The 20323-nt window shown below is 47.2% G+C and overlaps 1 protein-coding gene across 4 annotated transcripts in view; it reads right to left on the reverse strand.

Moving 5' to 3' along the window:
- The window catches only part of GNB1 (G protein subunit beta 1), an 89472-nt gene that overhangs the window by 59176 nt on the left and 9973 nt on the right, over positions 1 to 20323 (reverse strand). Inside the window, exon 1 of one of the 4 annotated variants that reach the window (XM_043573559.1) lies at positions 14836 to 15100. The exons of the other annotated variants lie outside the window; for them this stretch is intronic. The gene's annotated coding sequence lies outside the window, so the exon portion shown is untranslated. Of the gene's footprint in view, positions 1 to 14835; positions 15101 to 20323 lie in introns of those variants that run through there. 4 annotated transcript variants of the gene reach the window in all.

The following is a 20323-nucleotide window of genomic DNA, read 5'->3' on the forward strand; positions in this document are numbered from 1 at the left end:
AGAGACAGAGCATGAACGGGGGAGGGGCAGAGAGAGAGAGGGAGACACAGAATCGGAAACAGGCTCCAGGCTCTGAGCCATCAGCCCAGAGCCCGACGCGGGGCTCAAACTCCCGGACCGCGAGATCGTGACCTGGCTGAAGTCGGACGCTTAACCGACTGCGCCACCCAGGCGCCCCGGCTATCCCTCTCTTAAAAGAAACCTTGTTGTTACAAAAAAGGTTGGTCATAAAAAAGGGGGAAGGTGGGGGAACACAGTAAAAAAGCAAGTACTCAAGTAAGATAAAATTCCCCGATCAAAGAATCCTTAGTCATTAGGAATTCCCAAGAAGCTTACTGAATGTCAGAAAGCCAAACTCCATCCAAGTTATTCATTACTCAGGAACGTTTAAAAAGCCAAGGAGACCAACAAGACCCCGGAGAAGGAAAAGCAGAGTCACCACGAGCTATGCAGTGAGGGAAGCCCTGCAAGGTCACCTGCAGTTTGCGTGCTGGCTGGGGGGCAGGGGGGTGGGGGTCCTTCCACAGAGCTGGATAATGTGAGGGGAGTCAAGTGACTCTTGAGCTGGTGGAGACAAGAGGACAGCACCTGGATGTACGGAGCTCAGGACCGCGACCACGCCGGCTCATTCTTCCTGCGGTTCTGAGCGCCCAGGTCTGGTACAAAGCTGCCTCCCCAACATCTAATATCAGTTCATTCTTTTATTCAACAAATGATTTTTCCTCCTCCCAATCCTACCTAATATAGTAATTAACAATCTGATGATGCATTGGGACGATCACAAATATAAATTCTAACAACCAGTCATTTTTCTTTTAAAGCGACAAAAAGCGTTAATTCAGAAAGCGTAAGAGGCTCGTGTACCATTGAGCCTTCTGAGAGAAGTGTCCCAGGAAACAATGGCATAGAGAAGGCATCCAAGAAAAGTTACATGGACAGCATATTCTGATTTAACTATGTCATATACTTTCATGGGATAAATTCATCCTCTGATTATCTGTCCTGTTTGCAAATAGAAACCTCACAGGAAAAAAAAAGAAAGTTGTTATTAACAACTACATCTTTTAGGAAGTGGTTAACTCTACAAGTGAAAAATTACAATGACTCCTGATTCCTCCTAACTACCCTGCCCTGCCCCCAAAAGTTTGACCGATCTAGTCAAGGCTCTTCTGTTTGCCAAAAAAAAAAAAAAAAAGAAAAGAAAGAAAGAAAGAGAAGGAAAAAAAAGCCTTACTGGGAAGTGGAGAGGGATCTGACAGTTCCCAAGGACAGGGAGAACGGTGGGCTCCAGGAGACATAAAAACGAGGAAGAAACAGGAACCAGAACCCAGTCTGGGCTGGCTCCTGCTGACCTTTCTGCTTCTCTGGGTGCGCTTTCTCTATCCTTCCACCACCCCCTCTCCGGACCATCCACTGTCGTCTCGCACGCAGTCCAAAACCACCTAGAATCCCACATCCTAACCAGCACCCGATGTCAGCCATGTCTGTTTCCAGAAAAATTCCTCCGCACCAGCTCAGTGGTTGACTGTCCTCAGACCAGGTGGCCAGCCAGCCGCAGCACAGGAGAGGATGGCAGCCCCTGCCACAGGCACTATGGCTGTGACACAATGACCGGTGTCTTCGATATAGTAACAAACATCCCCCTGTAAGTTACATAAGCGTTTATTCCTTTACCCTGTCACCATTTTTTAGTCAGCTCCAAAGGATGAGTCATAAAGCATCATACACGAATCCAAATACACAATAATGTAGTTCCCCAAAACTTATGGTCAACAGATACATGCGGCCCTAAAAAATAAAACAGACAACTACAAAATCTCTTTAATCTCTGTCTTCTTTAAAAGCATTCGGGAATATCCCCACAGTCTTATCCGCTTATGGTGTCAAAGCTAAGAGAGCATCTAAGCACTGGGGCCACCGGCTCTTTTGACACAACACACACCTTTAGTTCATCTATCCCAAGTGTCAAGAAGAGCTGCTACCTCCCAAAGTCCATTTTTAAGTAGAGTTTCTTACAAGATAAATGCCATTTTTGTCTAGAAGCCACATTATGAATGCTGGTGAGGCCTCTTCAGTCGACATCTGTGGGTTGCCTCTGTGTGTCCTCCAACTTCTCCTCTGGTGACATCACCAAGAGGGCTTACCTTTGACTCCGGGTGAGGGAAGAACCCCTCCTTCCGCCCTCACCCAGGCACTTCCGGTGGGGAAGCCCTTCTCCTGGGAACACACTGCCCAGCGGGCTGCAGTGAGTGGTTCAGGCGGACCCACGAGCCATTGAAACCCCAGCTCCCAATATGCACGGTGAGATGCCCGGGACGCTGCAGCGAACTCCCAGAACACCACGAGATATTTTAAAGTGGAGACACACACAGGGAAACCTGACAGCGGACAGACACCAAGGGAGCAGTTAGCGCGAGTGGCTAGGTCACAGTTCCACCAGCAGATGGCAGTACATCCTTTGTGATGACGTCACATCCTTGCAAAGCGAGGTTTTCAGCAGTTGCTTTGATAATAAAGGAAGCACTACAAGAAAATCAACATGGAACAGGAAATGAAGGTGGTGGTATCCAGTCTCATACTGAAGTCTGAGAAGCTACATAGCCCGTTAACAACAGTGGTTTACTTAACAATAAAGTGTATATTTTTTTAATGTACTGATACTCCTTTTTAAAAAGACTACTAAGAGGGTGCCTGCGTGGCTCAGTCAGTTAAGCATCTGATTTTGGCTTAGGTCATGATCTCACAGTTCGTGAGTTTGAGCCCCACATCAGGCTCTGCACTGACGGCATGGAGCCTGCTTGGGATTCTCGGTCTCTCTCTTTGCCCCTCCCGCACTTGCTCTCTAGATCCCTATCAAAATAAATAAAAATAAACTTAAAAAATAAAAAGACTACTGGTAAGTTCCTGGGACATAAATGTTTAAGTTCTTTGGCTCTAATGACTCAACGAAGGTAACTTTAGGTATTTATCTTGGCGTAGGGGCACTGTGAAAATCCTAGAAGCACTACATGTGCCACGAATTTGGGAATCTTTACATTAAGATTCAGACCGGGGCCTCGGGGGATAGAGAGGGAGTAGGATGGCACCTCACCAACCTACACCACCGCACTCGGCCGCACTCCACCCAGAGAGCCTCGCCTACGCTCTGCCCCCACCTCAGGTGTGAGCCATAAAATCAGACAATAAGCTATAAATTCATTAAGGGTAGGAACTGATTTCCTCATCGTTGTGTTCTCTGAACGAAACCCAGGATGAACTTAGTAACTGCTTATTACAAGACTTGTTCCCACAGAAAGCAGGTTCTGAAATGCAGCCTTGAGGATGGGTGCATCTCAGAGACCTTGGATCCCTGGGGCACAGAGAGAGAAAGAGAAGGGCAGGGGCAGCCACAGCAGAGCCGAAGCCAGCTTCCCAGTGGGCCTGGCATGCGCAGGGCAAGTGAAACTGAGAGCTGGTGCAGAGGGACACAGCAGACACAGCCCAAGCCTTGACGGGGTTCAGACAGGACCCTCAAAGCAGTGCAGAGCGCCAGAAACGCGCACCAGAGAAGGCCCAGGACACAACCCTCCCGTGGTATTCTGCCCAAAATGCAAAACCTGAATCTAACCATTAGCAAGCCGAGACAGACCCAAAGTGAGGGTCATAACTGGCCTGTTCTCTTGGAAATGTCAAGGGCAAGAAAGACAAAGAGGGAAAGGTTGTTACAGATTCTCAAAGAATGCAGATGACCTCCAAACACAACACGTGTTCTGGACTGACTGGACCCCGGACACCACCAGGGAGAACAGCTGTAGAAGACATTACGGGGACAATTAACGAAACAGGAAACAGGAAACAACTTGGTATCAGTGTTGAATTTACAAATTTTGATGAGTGAACCGTGGTTTTATAAAAACACGTCTGTGTTCTCAAAAATACACACTGATGTATTTAGTGGTGAAGCGGGAAACAGATGTAAGAAACTGATGTGAATTTTACATTCTACTTCTTTCTCTTTTTTAAAGTTTATTTGAGAGAGAGAGAGAGAGAGAGAGAGAGAGAGAATAAGCAAGTGCACACGGGAGCAAGCAAGGGAGGGGCAGAGAGGGAGAGAGAGAATCCCAAGCAAGTTCCTGGCTGTCACTGCAGAGACCAACGCAGGGCTCAATCTCACAAACCAAGAGGTCATGACCTGAGCCAAAATCAAGAGTCAGACACTTGATCGACTGGGCCCCCCACGCGCCCTGCCTTCTACTTAAACTCACATTTGTGTGAGCATAAAAGTGGCACGTGCCCATCAGGACAACACCCTGGCGACCACGTGTAGGGTGAAACGGGACACAAGGAGCACATTCCCTGTGGCCCAGTCTGCCATCAGTGACCACTGGGGACACCCTCACCTCTCCCAGGTCTGGCAGGAAGGAGGATCTCAGCCAGAGGGGCTGGCTCTTTGGCTAAGAGTGGAATGCTCTGAGCCTCCAAGGTTTGGCAGACCGGGCAATCAGGAGACTGACAAGCATCTAACTGGGGTGTGGCCTGCCCATTAACTCCTCTTCACAGTGTGGGGGCCGTGCTCCCCGCTTCCTAAGTTTACTACCCGGTGGTATAAAGTAGTTCATTTTTATGGAAGTAGAACTAATGAGCCCCGCAGGAAGATAAAGAAACGAACGCGAGCTCAGTGGAGTGCAGGGAATCACCCCTTGGGGACATTCGGAAGCAGGGAATCACCCCTTGGGGACATTCGGAAACACCATGGGGAGGGAAGGCAGCTGAGTTCGAATCGCAGCGGGCCAAGGCCACACAAACTGCCACCACAACCTAATAGGGGACCCTACGCAGCCCACAGCCCTCGACCTTCCAAGGGTGTGGTGCTAGGCCAGAGATCAGGGGTGCTGACACCAGGCATCCCTGTGCACCGCGGGGTGCCGGGCAGCACCCCAGCCTCTACGACTAGGAGATACCAGTAGTACGGCCCACACCGTAACAACCGCAAATGTCCCTCTGAGAAGTCAGTGGCTGTTCCTCCCCACTGCCTGTCAACAGAGTCCATGAACGGCCTGTAGGTTTTCCAAGCCATCAAAGCAGTTCCATGAGAGCAGCTCCTGGTGGGCAGGCTCCAGAGCAGTGCGAGCTTAGAGGCAGCGATGAGGGCCGCACAGGACAAAGAGACTAGGTGACAAATGCCCAACCACGTAAGCCGTGCAAGAACTCATGACTGACATAGGCGATATTCAAGGTCATCCCCCAGTGAAAGCACACTGGACAATTCAGACAGGCGCCGCCGCCCCAGTGGCTGCTGCCCTGGAAAGGAGACGGGCGGGGGCGCTGGCCACCTGAAACTGACACTACACACAGTTGTACACGTAACAACCATCTTGATAGAAATGCCTCCTCAGAGACAGAAATGCCTTTCTCATGGCTAAGCCCACACTGATTTAAGTCCCAATATGTCCCAGGTGTCCTGAGAACTACAAGAGAATTAAAAAAAAATAAACCCAAAGAATTTACGCCTTATCCTCAGAGTTCATCTTTAGACCCTCCTCGGTACAAGTATCCATCCCAGAGAAATTCTCCTTCCAAGAAGGTACTTCCGGTACATAAACACCCGAATTTCAAACATCACAGTAAGACTCCAGAGGGAATTTAAACTGGAAGAATTTAGAAAACCTATCTCTATGTATCTTGTTTGCGGAATACTCTGTCAGCTTAGTGCACGTCAGCACATGACTGACAACAGGAACACTGTTAAGGAAAACAACCCGTATTCCTGGGGAACCATGTTCAGCACTGTTTCTGCAGAGGCCATGCTGAAGGTCAGTTGCACAAAGAGTCTGGGATCAGAGGGTGAGTTTGGGTCCCAGCCCTGTGACCTCAGGTCAACTGCTTCACCCTCAGACCTGCTGACTCTCTGCTGGTAAGAGGTCAAAAGATGCTCTGCTGGTCAAGAGCTCAAAGCAGGGGTGGCAACTTTTCCCGTGGAGACCAGGCAGCCAATGTCCGGGGCTTTGTAAGCACAGACTCGGTTCTGCTGTGGCTTCTGCCGTCACAAAAGCAGCCACAGACGTGCATGAGGACTGAGGCTGTGCTCTGATACAACTACCTATGGGTACAAACTCGAATTTCCCTTAACTTTCCCGTGTCACAAAGTACGCTCCTTCCAATTGGTTTAACCATTTAAAAATGTAAAACACATTCTTAGCTCGTTCTTAGCTCCTGGGCCACACAGAAAGAGACAGCGGATGTAGCTGTGCCAACCTCTGGCTTAGAGTACAGTGCTGGGCATATGGCTACAGTTACCATCCTGAAATACAGGCCACAGTAGCCACATGCCGTCAATCTCCACTGTCTTAGAACCAAAAGCTGACCTCCTAATTTCCCTGAGAGTTGTCTTTTCTCACCTACCAACTCTGTTCCAAGCAACGGCTTCTGCTGTCCTGGAGAGCGCACTCACACGTCAGATACCCCGAGCACTCCTGCGCTCCAAGAAGTGAACTCTGCTTCTTCAAATCGAACTACATAATCTTGACAGTCAATTCTGAAAATCCATTCGATGGAAGATTCCCCCCACGCACAAATTTACACTTGAAGTAGAATTCTATCCCTTACAATTTCTATGTTAACCAAGAGGTTATGAGTGTAGCTGAACATCTACCAGTATCTTGCCCTCCACATCTTGGTATCCACTGAATGGTGTGGACGCCTCCACTCTTTCCCAGGACCTGAAGTCCACATCAGCTACAACGAGCTTCACTCAGTAAATCCCACCAGGTCTTGGGTTTTGCCTCACTGCCTTAGACAAACTGACTGCAGCGTTACCGTCTGACATCACTTTAACGTACTGTTACTAGGGGCATCTGGGTGGCTCAGTTGACTGGGCTTCCAACTCTGGATTTTGGCTCACGTTAAGGTCTCATGGTTCATGAGACTGAGCCCCACGATGGGTTCTGTGCTGACAGCACAGAGCCTGCCTGAGATTCTCTCTCTCCCTCTCTCTCTCTCCGCCCTTCCCCCACTGCACATGTGTTCTCCCTCCCTCCCTCCCTCCCTCTCAAAATAAATAATAAATAAATAAGTATTTTTAAAAAATAAAGTACTGTTATTGAAAACCACCAGATGCGCCTGACCGGCTCCACTGGTAGAACATGCGACGCTGGATCCCGGGGTTGTAAATTCAAGCCCCACGCTGGGTGTAGAGATTACTTAAAAATAAAATCTTAGGGGCGCCTGGGTGGCTCAGTTGGTTGAGGGTCCGACTTCAGCTCAGGTCATGATCTCCTGGTTCATGGGTTCGAGCCCCACGACAGGCTCTGTGCTGACAGTTCAGAGCCTGCAGCCTGCTTCAGATTCTGTCTCCAGCTCGCTCTGCTCCTCCCCCACTAGTGCTCTCTCTGTCTCTAAAATAAAGAAACATTAAAAATTTTTAAAAAGTAATAAAAAATAAATAAAATCTTAAAAGGGGCACCTGGGTGGCTCAGTCAGTTAAACATCTGCCTCTGAATTTAGTCTCAGGCCATGATCTTGTAGTTCACAGAATTGAGCCCCGTGTCAGGCTCTGCACTGACAGCCAGGAGCTGCTTGGGATTCTCTTTCTTTTCTCTCTCTCTCTCCCCCTCTCCGTTTATGCTCTCTCTCTCTCTCTCTCTCTCTCTCTCTCTCTAATAAAATAAACATTTTAATTAAAAACATAAATTCTTAATAAAAAACACTTAGACTGCAGTTGTTCTATGTCAATTATAACAATACCCGTGGCATTAAATCTTTTACAAAAAATGAAAAGATGCAGGAAAAAACAGCAAACCAGGAACATAAGATGCTATGAAGGAGCAGACTACAGCACCAGTAAAAATCATCTACCTCAAAGGTGAACTTAGTCAATTACACTTCAATAAAAAAAGCTCAAACTACTGAGATTTCTGTAATACGCTTACTTCAGTTACGCTACCTTTGAGAGGCTTCTAATACGTTCAAACGTTAAGTCATTATATTTCGTTACATTTCCTCCAAAATGAACATTTCTTTTCCCTAATTATCATGATGTTGGTAAATTTCCCACAAAAAATACTGAAAAAACAGTCCCTTACTATATAACGTGTCCCTTGCCCCCATCAACCCACAGGGGTGAAAAGGGGCATGTGTTTCTTCTAGACCTCGATACGCAGGTGCATAATTTCTCACAAATGAGTCAAATGACACTATACATAATCCTTCTCCCCTCCTCCCAATTTACTGCACTGTGGCCATCTCCTCGTGACAAAAAAGGGCCACCTTACATGTTTTTTAAACAGATGCACAGTATTCTGTGAGTGTCCCTCAATGTAACCAATCCCTAGTGATAGGCAGGGAGATTCAACCATTTATTCATTCCCCAAATATTCAGAGACATACTACCGTGTCAGAGCACATGTCATGGAGCTCTCTGCCCTCACTGAGTTTATATTCTAGTCACCATTGACAAATGTTTTCTTTTACCTCCAAATTCAAGGTGATGGTTTCTAACAGAGACTGTTTTTAATACTGTTTTTATAACTAACGTTGTAATATAAGTATTCTGTTATTTTCTCCTTTGGATAAATTCCTAAAAATGAAATTGCCAGAATAATTTATTTTGAAATTTTCTCTTTTATACTAAGGATATCAACCCTTTATCATATACATTTCTAATATTTTCTCCAATTTGTCTGCTTTGGAGCCTCAGTTCAAAGGTCGTCCATCGGGTGTCTTTTGATATAGACAGGTTCTGAGTACTGCAGCAGATAATCTTTTCATGGCTTGTAGCCTTAGTGTCAGGTCAAGAAATCCTTTCCTCACACACCCCACCTCTAAGGTTATAAAATATATCCCCCAATATTTTTCTAGTACTTTCATGTTTTTAATTTTACATTTAATCCTTTAATCCACCCGGAACCTGTATGTGCTGTGGAGTGTGGAGTTTTCAACTTTATTTTTCCCAGCAGACTGCCCCTTGATCCAACATCTTTCACATTAAAATCCAGCCATTCCCAACTCATTTAAGACGCCACACTAATCGTGAAGTAAATTCCCATAAGGCGACAGGTTGTCATCTAGCCTATTCTGTTCCATCTACCTATGCTTTATAATACTTTTAAAATCTGTATCAAATAGAACACTTTCCCCCCTCATCTTCATAGAACAGGCTCCTCTCAAATATCCACCCCCCCCATAAGTGACATCTTTAAAATACGTCAGCATGTGTACGCAGGTAACCCGCATTCAAGTTCTGCACTCACACCCATTCAAGTCCTCTCTTGTCTTCAATAATGCTGCTTAAGTGCTCTTCATATAGTCTTACAACTGACTTAAACACACTTTTCTCTTTATAAAAAGAAAAGGTTCAGACCTAATAGCCATAAAAAAAAAAGAAAAGAAAAGAAAATGGCATTGGTCTACGTGCCTAAGAACTCAAAAAATTATCTTTAAAGTTAGTTTCTATAAAAGAGTTAAGTTATTTGCAAAAAAGCATCTTATAAGGACTCATGGCCCTTGTCATGAACCTTCACTGCTTTGTCTTTTCTATTCATTATTTGATACTCAGGACTCAAGTTACTGAGTTTTGTAATAGCACTAAAAACAGAACTTCACTATAAAGCAACCACACGGTTTATTACAGGCATGAGTTGTGGCTGGGGCCCCACAGGCATCTTGATCCTCCCAGGGATCTCTACGGTAGGATAAGGTGAAAGGAAGGGGCAGGAGCAGCAGCACAGGTGCGTGGAGCTGGAACTTTCTTATTGTCCCCACGTCCCCCCCTGGTGAATCTCGGCCGTCTCACTCACAGGACTAATGAGCCGGAAAGACGAGGGGGTGGCAGTGAGAGGAACCTGTTTGTCTAATCACAGTTATTCATCATGTAGCTGGTTCCTCCTTTCTGCCTCTTCTTCCAGATGACCCAATTACCCTCAAAACTTTCTCCCCCAAGAATGTCCCCGATTTTGTAACAGGTCACTACGTATAAAGCCTCAGAGCTACTTATATTCAGTTCATCAGGGAGTATCTAAGTTAACCTGCACCCACTTGTCATGCTGCTTTGCTGGGAGTCTTAGATTTAAAAATCTTTTGTTTTGTTTGAAATCCAATCCCACTCCCTCCCAATCAAAGCCATCTTCTTCTTTTCTTTCTAAGGTAGGCTCCATGCCCAATGTGGGGCTCACACTACCGACCCCAAGACCAACAGTAGCATGCACCACCGGCTGACCCAGCCAGGCGCCCCTCAAAGCCATCTTTCTTTTTTTTTTTTTTCACATTAAAAAAATTGTATTTATTTATTTTGAGAGAGAGAGAGAGGAAGGGAGGGAGGGAGGGAGGGAGGGAAGGGCAGAAAGAGGGAGTGAGAATCCCAAGCAGGCTCTGCACTGTCATCGCGAAGCCTGACACAGGGCTTGAACCCACAAACTGTGAGATCATGACCTGAGCCAAAATCAAGAGCCAGACGCTCAACTGACTGAACCACCCACGCACCCCTCAAAACCATCTTTCTTGATGTCACTCTGTCTCTTCCAAACCTTCAAATTCTGAGCTTGGCAGGCATTTTATGCAGACTCCCGCACAGGAGAACTGCTGAAATGACACTAAAGTGTTGTTTGCTAAAAGGTAACTGGTTCAACCCACTGCTCGGTTAGCAAACAAATTAAATTTTATACTAAGTCAAACTGCTGTTTAACCTCACAAGAGTTGCTGAAAGCCGGTCGATCATGTGTCCTGGGTCACAGCTAACTTGCTCAACTGGACAGAGTAGCATACTGATTAGGACAAATTTTAAAGCCGTGAGAGCAGCTGAAGTGAAAGGCCAACCAAACGGCCGGCACAGATGAGGAGACGGGCCTGAGGCAGTACCGATGGAGGAGAACCCCTGGCTCCCAGGGTGTCAGCCTTCTGCGACCGCCTCTCTCCCTTGTACCAACGTCCTCCACCACTGTGGCTTCTCAGCACACGGCCCAGGGACGGCAGCAAGGGAGGCGTTGAGGAGCCTGGCGGGGGGCCTGGCAGAGCCCCGCCTCAGCCGCACCCACCGCCTGGGTCAGGGTCTGCACTGATCACGACCCTGGGGGATTCGCATGCACCCAAATAAACAGAAGCTTAGAGTCTCCCTATTTAAAAATACAACTCTCCACCGGGCCCACCTGACCTTCCAACACGCCTAAGCCCTCCCGCTGCCCCTCCATGGCAAAGCTTCTTGCCACCCCATCTCCATGGCTGGCGTCTCCTTCCTCACCTCCCATGTTCCAACTCACCCCAATCAGCTCTGCCTCACAGGTTCACCACCGAGCACCTGCGGTCCTTCAGTCAAAGAGACCCTTCAACACACTCTCTCAGAGCAGTTACCCACCCACCCTGCTTACTGAAGAGCTGCCCCTGTGCATGCCTCTTTCAGACCGCTGATGGCTGGCACTGCTGCTCCCATCGCCAATCCCGTGCACGGGCGACAGCATCTATCTCTGACTTCCAGACTGGACTCCTGGAGAACACACTGATGAGCTAGCACTCGCTCGCCTTGCGGCCATTCGGAACCTCAGATGTTCCAAGCAGAGCTCCTGATCCCCGCTGGACAGCCAGCAAACCTGCCCCACCCATGCGGCCACATCCCAGTGGCCCATATCACCACCCTGAAGTCTACAAGCAAACACTCGGGAGGCAGCCTAACTCTCTCCCTTGCTCCTTCGCCCAGACAACCAGCACCAGCACCAGCACTCTGGCTGGTTCCACCTCCAGAGCAGATTGAAATCTACCCCTCTCTTCCCACCTCCTCACTCCACCCTTAACCAAGGCATATCATCTTTCATTAAATCCCTCCTTTACCGGTGCCTGGGTGGCTCAGTCGGTGAAGCAGCTGACTTCGGCTCAGGTCATGATCTCGCAGTCCGTGAGTTCGAGCCCCACGTCGGGCTCTGTGCTGACAGCTCAGAGCCTGGAGCCTGCTTCAGATTCTGTGTCTCCCTCTCTCTGCCCCTCCCCCATTCGCACTCTGTCTCTCTCTGCCTTTCAAATATGAATAAGTGCTAAAAAACAAAAACAAAAAACAAAAAACAAAACTTAAAAAAAAGTGCCTCCTTTAAATGATCTTTGCCTCTATTTTTTCCCCCAACAATCCATTCTTCATTCAGCAATCTGAACAATCTTAAAATTCACATCTTGTCACTTCCTGCTTAAACTCTTTCAATGGCTTCCCGCTGCACCAAGGAAAAATCCAAACTCTCTTCCATGGTGTGGTAACCACAATCTGCACCGTCCACACCAGGGCGCTTCTGAAAGTCAAAGGCACTGACCAGACAGAACCACGGCCCGCCAAGCGCACACTGCAACCTGTTCTGGGCAAACTGGTGACCGAGGACATGTTCCCTCCAACGTGCACGTTTACCACTCTGCTCCCTGGGCACTTCCCTTTGGCCAGGCGTCCTCCCCACCTCAAGAACTCTGCGATCACTTCTTTCTACCCTCACCTACTTGGCTCCCTCTCACCCTTGAGGTGGCATCCACTCAGGAAGGTCTTCCCCAACTGCCCTAAACCACGCCCCTCTCCATCCAGTATCCGACAACACTCACCACAATGGTAGAAATTTGTTGTCTCCGCCATCAGAATAAAACCAGAAACTACTGCCCAGTACTTATTAACAAGCACAGTGTCTTTGCTCACAGTATTTGGCAAATATTTGCTAAATTAATTGAAACAAATTAATGTTCATTTTTAGAATTCATTCCACAGAAATCTTAATATTAACTGGACATCCTAAAGCAGGCAATTCTAAATGCCACTCTATCGAAAGATCTGTGGGTTTTAAAAAAATGCACCGATTCTTTGCAAGTCCTTCCATCAAGATCCAGAGTCTATTTCCCTATACTTACAGTGTGGACTGGACCTTGTAACTTGCCTTTAACCAACAAAATGCAGCTAAGGTGACGTTGTGTGACTTCTAAGCATGGCCTCAAGAAGCCTAGCAACTTCTGCTCCTGCCCTCTTGAAACTCAGCCACAGGACGGCTGGGCTGGCCTGCTGGAGAGGGCACGCGGAGAACAGAGGCACCCTGGCCAGAAGTCCACGCCGGTGAGGCCCAGGAAGCGCAGACCCCAGCCCACCAGCCAGATGACTGCCAGTGCAACCGTGGGCACGGCCGACAGCATGCAGAGCAGAGGCGAGCTCTCCTGGCTGAGCCCTGCCCTAGCACAAAGGTGAACGCGTGGTCACTGTTTTACGTCCTTACATTGGAGGGTAGTTTGTGGTCGTGCAGCATAAGTAACTAACGTACGCCATGATGAATTTTTCGTCACTGCAGAAGGCATATCAGTTTAAGTCAGAGCTCTCAACACTGGCACTGCTGACATCTTGAGCTGCCCAACCCTCTGATGTGGAGTAGCAGTCCCATAGCACACCCCAAGCTGTGACAACTACAAACGTCTCCAGACAAAAAGCAAGAGCAGAATGTTGTCTGCACCTCGAGGGGGACTGGCTCTTCCACAAGGGAAGGAAGGATTCATTACTTTGGGCGCATTTCTTGTGCAGTCTTCTGTTAACTTCAGATCCGGGTTGATACCTACGTATTCTTTTCCTCCTCGATCGCCAAAGTAGAGTTAGTGAAACAGACACTCGTGGTGGCCTCTACCCAATCCTGCAAAGATTACCCACAAGGACTTTGCTCCTCTGTTCCCACAGGAGAAACAAGACAGATGCAAAACCAAAGTACCTCAAGGGCCCTTTCAGTTCAGTGCCTGACCCCCAACAGAGACTCAAATCCTAGCTTCTGGGTGAGCTCCAAAGACCACAGGAAGACATAAATAGCTAAAACTAGCCAAAACCAAGATCCCAGATACTTTAAGTACAGCAAGTTTAGGGACTGTGTATATTTTTTAAAACGGGGGGAGGGGGGGTGTAAAATATTTAAAAGTAAATTTGACTGGGGGCACCTAGGTGGCTCACTTGGTTGAGCCTCCGACTTCAGCTCAGGTTGTGATCTTGCAGTTTGTGGGTTCGAGCCTCGCGTCGGCTCTCTGCTGTCAGCGTGGAGCCCTCTTCAGATCCTCTGTCCCCTTCTCTCTCTGCCCCTTCCCCTCTCACGTTCTCTCTCAATCTCTCTCTCAAAAACAAACATTAAAAAAAAGTAAATTTGACTAGCAAAATTCCAATTCTATATACAATATAAACTATTCTTTTTTTTAATGTTTATCTTAAGAGGGAGGGGGAGAGAGAGCACGCAAGAGTGCATGTGAGCTCGACAGTGGGGGAAGGGCAGAGAAAGAGACAATCTCAAGCAGGATCTGCGTTGTCAACGCAGAGACTGATGAGGGGCTCGATCCCATAAATTGCAGTATGACAACCTGAGCCGAAATCAAGAGCTGAACGCTCAACTGACTGAGCCACCCAGGCATCCCTGAACTATTCTTTTAAACATACATTCATCGCATCTGACAAGCACTCCAAGATTCACACGATGTAGTTTCCCAACTAGACAGGCAAGGGTTGCTAAACACAAGTACTGAAAGGACTTTAATTTCCCAAATTCTCACTCCATATACGGAGACTTTTCCTCAAACCTCCCAAATTTCTACTAATGGCAGCCCAGACACTCAGTCTAGGACTGTGCTATCCAGTAGGGGTTGTTATTAGCCACATGTGGTTTTTTTAAACTTAACTGTATTAAAACTAAATAAAACTAAAAGTTTCTTAGTCACCTGAGCCACATCTCAAGTGCTCGATAGCCACACATGGCTAGGAGCTACCATACCGAACAACGCAGATCATAAAACATTCCCATCACAGAAAAGGAATTCTATCGTACAAGGCTGATCTGAAAGATCAAAATTAAAAGCAAAGTAGAAAAAGCTCGTACTGGAGATGGAGAAACGTACCACTTCCAGGAGCAGAGCAGCCTCTCTTCCATCCAGAGCGCTCACTGCTGCAGACCAACGCGTGTTCGGCCATTTAAAAACTAACATAGATGGGGCGCCTGGGTGGCTCGGTTGGTTAAGTGTCCGACTTCGACTCAGGTCACGATCTCGCGGTCCGTGAGTTCGAGCCCCACGTCGGGCTCTGTGCTGACCGCTCAGAGCCTGGAGCCTGTTTCAGATTCTGTGTCTCCCTCTCTCTCTGCCCCTCCCCTGTTCATGCTCTGTCTCTCTCTGTCTCAAAAATAAATAAACATTAAAAAAAAAAAAAAAAAAACCCTAACACAGAGTCAAGAGGTATATTATATAAATACCTACATGTTGCTAAGTTCTTTGTTTTTATTTTTAACATTTATTCATTTTTGAGAGAGAGCGAGCAAGCGAGCGAGCAGGAGCAAGGGAGGGGCAGAGAGATAGGGAGACACAGAATCCGAAGCAGCTCCAGGCTCCGAGCTGGCAGCACAGAGCCCCACGCGGGGCTCCAACTCCCAAACCACGAGATCGTGACCCGAGCTGAAGTTGGCCGGCCGCTCAACTGACTGAGCCCCCCAGGAGCCCCAAGTTCTTTGAATCGGTACAGGAACAAGAGAAGTTCCTACAAGGCTGTTCTGCTGTTAAAAAAAAAAGAATCGTGGGGTGCCTGGGGGGCTCAATCGGTTGAGCGTCCAACTTCAGCTCGAGTCACAATCTCGCGGTTTGTGAGTTAGAGCCCCGCGTCGGGCTGTGCTGCCGGCTCGAGCCTGGAGCTGCTTCGGATTCTGCGTCTCCCTCTCTCTCCGCTCCTCCCCCATTCATGCTCTGTCTCTCTGTCTCTCAAAAAGAAATACATGTTAAAAAAAAAAACTTAAAAAAAGAATCGTTTACCCACTGACTTACAATTAATTAATTAATCTCAACAATTTTAGAAGCTTTCAATTTTATTACTGTTTTTAAGTTCGCCTTATCTAAATCTGGGAGCAAAATGTTTGGACTACAAGAGCTATTTTAAAGCCCTTCTTTCACAGCCTAAGGGAACTTCCTCAGAGTGCAGCCTGTTCCTCAGAAGCTCAGCCTCTTCCTGAATATGTCAAGTTTTAAGTGACAGGAAATGTGTGTTGGTCAGTTCCTTTATTTTAAGAAAATGTAAAGAGAGCATGATGGCCACTTATTGATTTAAAAAGCGCGATTTCACCGCGTTCCCAATCAGCATCTGGCACCAAGACTCCTGGGCTGACTCCACCAATGCCTGGGAGATGCCCTCCCCACCCCCATCTCATCTCTCCGGGTCCACAGCAGCCACCCCAAACCCAAATCCCATCAGCAGGAGACCCCCAGTCTTGCCAATAACTCTCTTACCCATTCTTGAGAAAACCGCCCAGAACTTCAGGTCCTGGCTACATGGTCTCATAGGCCACTGTCCCCAAGCCTGACCGTGTAGCAGATTCGCTGGGGCACTGGTCTAAAATCCCCGAGTCCTGGGCTTACAGATGAACCGATGGACACTTCCAGGGAGTCAGATGCACAGAACCAGCCCTGGCCACATACACAGCCCAATGGAGGTGCCCTCTACTTCCAACCTGGGCCAGTTAGGGAAAAAAAAGAGGCAGGACTTTCACTATTCTGTCACTATATGAGATGAAATGCCATAAAGGTGGTTAAGTGTGGCCAATCAACGTGACTAGGAAGAGGGGTGACCAGGAAAAGCCTATGTGAGGAGGTGACACTCAAACCGAGACCTAAAAGGGTTAGTGACTCAGCACTGAAAACGGCAAAAGGAATGGAGATGTGGGGCTGACAAGCAGATGGATGGGTCTGTAGGTCAGAAAGGCTGGAGAGATAAATTTGAAAGTCATCAAAACCATCAGTAAACAGCCTTTAAAACAGACAACTGGGGTAGCCATCTGGGTGGCTCAGTAGGTTAAGCATCCAACTTCGGCTCAGCTCCTGATCTCGCGTTTTGTGGGTTCAAGCCCCACGTCAGGCTCTGTGCTGACAGCTGACAGCCTGGAGCCTGCTTCGGATTCTGTCTCCCTCTCTCTGCCCCTCCCCCACTCGTGCTCGGTCTCTCTCTCTCTCTCAAAAATAAACATTAAAAAAGAAAAAAAAAGACAATGGGGGCACCTGGGTGGCTCAGTCAGTTTAGCGGATGACTTCAATTCAGGTCATGATCTCAGTTTATGAGTCTGAGCCCCGCGTCGGGTTCTGCACTGACGTCACAGAGCCTGCCTGAGATAGCGCGCTCTCTCTCTCTCTGCCTCTCCTCCATTTGCTCTCTCTCTCTCAAAATAAACAAACTTAAACAAAAAACAACAACAAAAAAAAGACAACAGATGGGAACAGACATGATCACCGAAGAAGAGCCAAAGAACAGAAAGAATCTTAGACTCAAGATTGAGAAATGCCAGACAACTGAGAACATGCTGGCCAGGTAAAAGAGGAAACCTGGAAGGAAATCAAGAAGCACAAACAAAAGGTACGAAGGAGCCAGGAACTGAGAGAGGAGAGTGTTTCAAAGAGGTGGTGTTGGTCAACCCAGTTCAATGCCAAGAGGCAGAATATACTAAAAACGGGGGGAAAAAAAGTAAGACCATTTCGGAGTGCACTGTTACCTGAAGCAGAAGCAGAGAGGTGCTTACCAACAAGGAAAATGGAAATGAGATGGACAGATTCTCAAATGTTTTTTTCATCCCTTGACTCCACATTGACTGAAAAGCCCACCTCTATTCTTGAACTTTGGTTCTGTGAGAGACATCAAGAATCCTTATAAAACATTTAACTTTCCATTTAAGTTCTCTTGTGTTGGTTTCTGCAACTTGCAACGGAGACTTCAGTTTACAAGTTTGGCCATGAAAGGAGGGTAAAGATGTGGCAAAGAAGGAGTTAGGAACCCTCAAGGAGAACAGGGTCAAGGATGAAGCTATAGGTAACTGCGGTGGGTTCTGGAACGGTATCCCCTAAAAATTACTATCCACCTGTAAGTGTGACTTTATTTGCAAAAGGGTCTTTGCGGATACCATTAGTTAGTTTCAAGTGAGGTCATGCTGGATTAGTGTGGGCCCTGATCCAATGACTGGAAACCTCGTTAAGAGCACAGACGAAAAGGCCAAGCGAAGACAGAGGCAGAACCAGATTGCCGGCAACCACCAGAAGCTAGAAGGAAGCATCAGAGGAAGCTGCCCAGCCAACACCTTGGTTTCAGACTTCCAGCCTCCACAACTGTAAGAGTAAATTTGTGGTTTCAGCCCCTCACTTTGCGATCATTTGTCATAGCACCCACAGGAAAACAATGGAGTTAACATGTGAAAGCCAAGCAGAGGAAGCCCTGAAAACCTTAATGAAGACGGCAACCACAGAGACAAGAGAGCACGGGCAGCCTGGAGAAGCACATGAGGAAAGGGGAAAAGCCAAGGGGCCAAACATCCTAAGCAGCAGTGATACTGGACGCCAACGTGCCAGTTCTCGCACCTGCTAAGCAGAAGGGTGAACGTTTTGTTTGCACCATCTCATTTAAGCCTTCCAGGTACCCCAAGATGAGAACGTGCGATAGAAGTAACTCACTCAAGGCCTCAAAGCTAAGCAGCAGCAGAACCAGGATGTCCAACACATGGGTAGAGCTAATCTGCAGTGGAAAGAAAGGACAATCTTTGCCATGTAGTTCATGTTTTCAAATACGAGTAACATTCAGAAATACACATAATATGCAACAAAGTAGAAAAATTAGGATGAAAATATCCATGCAGTGATCCCCAATCTGGGGGAAAAACATCTCTGCACTTCTACGTGTGAACAACACAAAACAAACGTATGAATATAATATACATAGGGGTGTCTGGGTGGCTCAGCTGGTTAGGCAGCCGACTCTTGATTTCAGCTCAGGTCATGATCTCATGGTTCATGATATTGAGCCCCACGCGTCAGCCTGTTTGGGATTCTCTCTCTTGCTCTCTGCCCCTCCCCCACCCACATTCCCTCTCTCTCTCCCCCCACAATGAATAAACTTCTACAAAAATGAATATAAATAATACATAACAAATGAAATATAACAATCTTATTTCCTGATAGGGAAATCATATTCTCCCTCATTTTATAGCCCTAATTTTCTATAATAAACATACTAAACATTTTATTTTTAAAATGTAAAAGTTCGGGGTGCCTGGGTGGCTCAATTGGTTAAGCGTCCACTCTTGATTTTGGCTCAGGTCATGATCTCAGGGTTGTGAGATGGAGCCCCTGCTTAAGGTTCTCTCTCTCTCTCTCTCTCTCTCTCCCTCCCTCCCTCCCTCCCTCCCTCTCTCTCTCTACCCCTCCCCGGCTTGCATTCACAAGGTCACCCACTCACTGTAAAAACAAATAAAAATAACATAAAATAAAAAAATAAAATAAAATGCAAAAGTTAAAGATTAAAATGGATTTACTGAAAAGGGCATCTTTATAAAAACAACGGGAATGGGAAGAAAGATCTTCAGAGGATGAGGACAGGATACAGAATTGAAGCAGTGGAAACAGATCGCCTGCCTGAGGAGTGGCCAGAGAAGATACCAAGATTAACTAGGGGGTTAAGTTATATAAGACTTAGTCACGTTAGGGGCGCCCGGCTGGCTCAGTAAGAAGAGCATGCAACTCTCGGTCTCAGGGTCATGAGTTCAAGCCCCATGTTGGGCGTAGAGATTATTTAAATAAAAATAAAACTTAAAAAAAAACCAGACTTGGTCATTTAGTCATGTCTGAAGGTCGAACAGAACCCTTGAAGAAGAAACTAAAGATAAAACTGTTGGTAAATATGTTTTCAAGCGGAAGGATCTTCCCTTTAATAATACATGAAGGAGCAGATGCCCACACAGAAGTCTTCTGAGATGAAAGGGGAAGGGAAACAGCTCATGTTGGAGGGTCCACAGTGTAAGAATTAAGAGCTCTGGAGGCAAATGACTCAGGTTCAAATATGGGTTCCACTGCCTGCACCCCCCATCCATTAAGCCAGCTTTGAAATGTGGCTATTCACAGTACCCACCTCCGAGTTGATGTGAGTTCTTACCACGGTGCCTGGCACCGGACGCACCCACAAACCGAACTAACAGCACCAGGATCATCACCAGCAGGGCAAAATGGAAGGCCATCTACTGCCAAGGCAATGCCAAGTGGAGGTCCCAGAGGGTCAAGGTTTGAAGGAATTCATTTCAACACGGAAATCCTAAAGTACTTCTCCCAACATACTTCATGTAAACCGTGAGCTCATGACCTGAGCCAAAGCCGGCTGCTTAACCGACTGAACCACGCAGGCTCCCCATCGACCTCCTTCCTTAAAATGAAATTCTAAAGGGGCACCTGGGTGGCTCAGTGGGTAGAGCATATGACTTTTGATTTCAGGGTTGTAATTTAGAGCCCCAGGTCGGGTGCAGAGATTACTTAGAAGACTTGACTTTGGCTCAGGTCATGATTTCACAGCTCAGAAGTTCGAGCCCCAAGTCAGGCTCTA

This window comes from Prionailurus bengalensis, chromosome C1 (assembly GCF_016509475.1).
Source record: "Prionailurus bengalensis isolate Pbe53 chromosome C1, Fcat_Pben_1.1_paternal_pri, whole genome shotgun sequence".
Lineage (NCBI taxonomy): Eukaryota > Metazoa > Chordata > Mammalia > Carnivora > Felidae > Prionailurus > Prionailurus bengalensis.